General features: G+C 36.6%; 1 long non-coding RNA gene across 2 annotated transcripts; it reads left to right on the top strand.

The window, feature by feature from the left end:
- Positions 1-764: 764 nt before the first annotated feature.
- On the top strand, positions 765-3,761 carry LOC129409472 (uncharacterized). Of its 2 annotated transcripts, XR_008632423.1 has the most exons (7): positions 765-994; positions 1,725-1,828; positions 1,919-2,017; positions 2,184-2,503; positions 2,583-2,650; positions 3,066-3,130; positions 3,228-3,761. It is a non-coding gene; the product is annotated as an uncharacterized LOC129409472 (long non-coding RNA). The 2 variants fall into 2 exon arrangements; XR_008632422.1 differs by having other exon boundaries at positions 3,066-3,761.
- The last annotated feature ends 279 nt before the right edge of the window (positions 3,762-4,040 follow it).

The raw sequence follows: 4,040 nt of genomic DNA, 5'->3' as shown, positions 1-4,040 counted from the left end.
CGATGGTCACCATGTCCTGAGTGGTAAGTGATGTGCTATCAAATAATTGTAACTTAATTAGAACTTAGTTAAAAAAAATTTTTTTAAAAAAGCTGATTTTTTTTTTTTTTTTGTCTTATACTGTTTGCAGTGGTAAGGTGTGGGATGACACCTGGGAACCAGCAGCACAGTATTTGTTGTAATTGTAAAATAGTAGTAGTAGTAGTAGTAGTAGTAGTCGTCGTGGTTGTTGTCATCATTCTAGTAGTAGTTGCAGTTCGTTTAACAATTAAAAAAAACATTTTCTCTGTATTGTTGTTGTTGTTTTTTGCGGATATACAGTCAAATCAGTCATGCTTACCATATACAGTTTTAGACCTGTTTTATTCTTTGTAGTCTGACATTTTTTCAAAATCCTTGTTTAGGTTTAGAGAAGTTATAGATATTCCACTCCAGCGTATAACTGCTCACACCCCTCAGACAAAAGATTGAAGAGGCTCCCATCCTAGACAACAACACTGCAGTTAAGCAAGAACATTTCATATAGTACCTATATTTCAAGTTATCAAATCTTAACTTGACTACAACCTATTGCTGTTCTGTAGAAGACCGTTACTGATCAACAGTATTTAATGGAGGTGGCAGGGGCAGTAATTGTTAGTGTGTTAACATTAGTGGGCATAGAGCAAGTCTGTATGTTATATTTTGCGAGTCAGATTTTCACCTCTCAGGGGCAGTGAACTACTATGGTCCTGTCAACAGGCTAATCCTCTGAATAAGGTAAAACTTACACAGATGTTTTGCGTATTTGCTTTACTCTAAGAGCTATTTTTAAAAAATGCTTTTCACAGGTCCAAAAAAAAATGAATCCACTGATGAAACTCTGATGATCCTTCATTCAGAGAACCCACCAGGAGACCCTGATGTTATAGCCTCTTCTGTACACTGTGTCTGGCTTGTGGTGTCCTCTCGACATGATGATAAAGAAAGAGAAGTTGACAGACCTGTGCTAAATGTAAGTATGTTGCTTTAGAAATTACACTTTTATTAATTATGTTTTGCAGCAACAGCATGAATGTACTTAGTAATACTACAGTCAGATTTTAACGTAACATTTCTCACCAAAAATAAGCACACTTCCCTATGCAATGCCAGTAATACAGTATGTCTATTCCCAATCATTGTCAAGTATGACGATGACAGACAAATCTAGACAAAGTAATGAATTTGGCTTGGCCATTACATTAATCTTACCGTAACCAGTCATCAGCTTTAAAATATGTTGTTTGAGTCTTCATCTGTACTCAAGATGGAATGATGGCAAGTTAAGCCGCTGTAACATCCCTTGGTACAACAATCTGAAGTTGCCTGCTCAAGGCTGTCATTTGCTTGTGAGATATCAAGGCATATTTGTGTTCCTTGCTGTTTTATTTCATTACACACCCATGTATCCATATTTTTAGCCTTTTTCTGAACTATTGAAATGGTTGACCACTGCCAGTGACGTGCAATACAACATGTTTTAGCATAACTGTTTCACTATGGTCAGATTAAACCCAGGGATCACTTATTTCTAAACAGAGCACTCAGGATGAATGCAAGAGCATAGTATCTGCTTGATGTCAGGCATAAATGGGCAGCAGGTATCTTGACCTTTTTAAAAAAATGTATGTTTGCTATCTGTATTATATTTATATTTGTCCAGATGCGACTGTCTAATTGTATTTATTTATTTTGACATACAGACAAAGAACAGACAAACCAGGGTCAGTAAGCAAAAAGAATGAATGAACTCCGTGGTAGACTGCTGTATATTTGGTGATGCTTTCTTGGGAAGCACAATGAGAAGGTAAGCAGTGTGTGTACTCAGAGATAGAACAGCTATGGAATATAATGATAATTTGTGCATCTCTTTTCATAAACATGGCCTGCTTAAAAGACACCGGAGGTGAGGTCAGACTGTCAGACCCTTATTTGTCCAACAATGGGTAAATCACAGTGCTGCAAGCAAGATAAGCATGGGAATGAGAAGCATCATGTAATTACAATCAATATAAATGACTATTAAAATAGACAAATGTAGGTCAACCCTCAGTCTAAGTTATTGTGACTTTTTTCAATGGTGCTGCAACATAGCAGAGAAAATATTTGTCATTAACAGTGTGAATATTTATTTATAACAACCAACTGTATTCTCTTTTTAGTAATGCGCCACCCAAGATGTTCTATCCAAATGTAGGACAGAGGAGATCAGATTTCAGCAATTTGCCAACCTTGAGTTCTTTAAGAAATCCCAAGTGCTCAACAGAGGCAATGTCTCAAGTGACTGCTCTCTGTGGTGCTGTGCACCGTTACATGTACATGTGAACCGAAGTTCCTCTATTTATTTTCTGCCTTTATTCTATGGTGTCACATGTCAGCAGCTATCTTGTGACTGAAGAAACATCTTCAGATTTTGAGAGGGATTTTCAAGGCGGAAAGATTCATCAAATGATTCAGCAAGACATCTTCATCCACACCAAAGGTGAAGAGGACGCATTGCATTATAATGCTTGCATAATTTACATTTATGACATTGCTCCTGTCTCTGTTTGTCATTGCAGTTTGAGGCTGTATTCGGCAATGAAGGCTTCAACTGATGTGAATGTGCTACCTGCTCCCGTCTAAACAGGTGATCAGTGTGGTACAGTGTACCAGCTAATGTTTTGTTTGTTACGAAGAACATTAAACATCCTTAATCAAATATTGCTCTTGCTATTTTTTTTTGTGTGAAAAAAAATATATAATTATAATAATTTATATGTATTAATTAAGTAATAAAAACATTTATTCCCAAAAACAAACATTTAATCAGCGGCCAAATCTGCACTGTACATAGCAATAACAAAATAATAAATAGCATTGAGATTAATAAATTAATAAATTTCACTACCTAATATATAATTTAGTTCAGTTTAGGCATATTAACTGTATACCGAAAAACTGAAAATTTTGACCATTGGCATTGGCCCAGTATGTTACTACTTTCATGTTTGCATACATTTTTCACTGTACTAACACAATGCTCTGTCTTTTTCCCTTAACAGACTACGCTGAGGACTTCTGGTTATTCCCCCCACCAAAAGAAAGTGTGGCAGGTGTTTGCTAAGAGGTTATTTAAAATATATTGCAATCTATGATGTGATTGCATTTTTTATTTTATAGAGCAACCAGTCAGGGCAAAAAAAATGAATGGGTTTTCTGTTCAGAGACAACACCCTTGGGATCACTGTGGCAAGAACTGTATAAGTGCAATAAAGGATCATCTCTGAAGAAATTATATCTGAAAAGGTGAAGGAGTGAACAGGAAAAATAAAGAGGCTGTCTGACTAATCACCAGGCCCACGTCTACAGGGGTACAAAAGGATGCTGAGCAATCTCATTTAAAAGTGTTTGTATGTAAAATAATGACAGATAAAATGGAAGAGTATTGTTTGCACCCCTTTGAAACTCGGATGCACCCTGAGTCAGTTAGGTCCCACACCTGAACCAAACACCACATCACACAGGTTCTACAACAACCCCACGGGCTCTCCATCTGACTGAAACCTCCTCATTCACACAGTTTAGACAAAGCACCTTCGCCATTGCTCCTCCTACTCTCTCCCCCTCCATTTTAGAAATTTGGACACACTTATCACCTTTAAAAGACTGCCCCCACCTCCTCGACACTGCCTTTGATGCACACTTCTCTTTGAAAGGAATATTCTGACTTTGTTTAAAGTTGTCAACTAGTAAACAAATAATTGGAGGCAACAATAGTAGCCTACATCAGATGCTATGAAGTAGTAATAGCTTATAGGGCTACAACTGCTATTTAGCCAGTGGCATTTAAATTGTGTAGGCGTATGTACAAACTGTTTACATTAGTGATTACATGTGATTCATTGTTGAGTTCTTTTTGTGGTTAAGCAAAACAACAAGCTTGGCTAATAAAGTTACTTTTAATGGATTGAATTATTGTTTCCATTATTTAATGCACCATAATCATTTTCTTCTCAGTGGAGCAAAATACACTATGC

This window comes from Boleophthalmus pectinirostris, unplaced genomic scaffold (assembly GCF_026225935.1).
Source record: "Boleophthalmus pectinirostris isolate CB_2022bp ecotype Guang Dong unplaced genomic scaffold, ASM2622593v1 HiC_scaffold_2, whole genome shotgun sequence".
Taxonomy (NCBI): domain Eukaryota; kingdom Metazoa; phylum Chordata; class Actinopteri; order Gobiiformes; family Gobiidae; genus Boleophthalmus; species Boleophthalmus pectinirostris.
The sequence above is the reverse complement of the archived record's forward strand: the minus strand, read 5'-3'. Positions and strand labels throughout refer to the sequence as shown.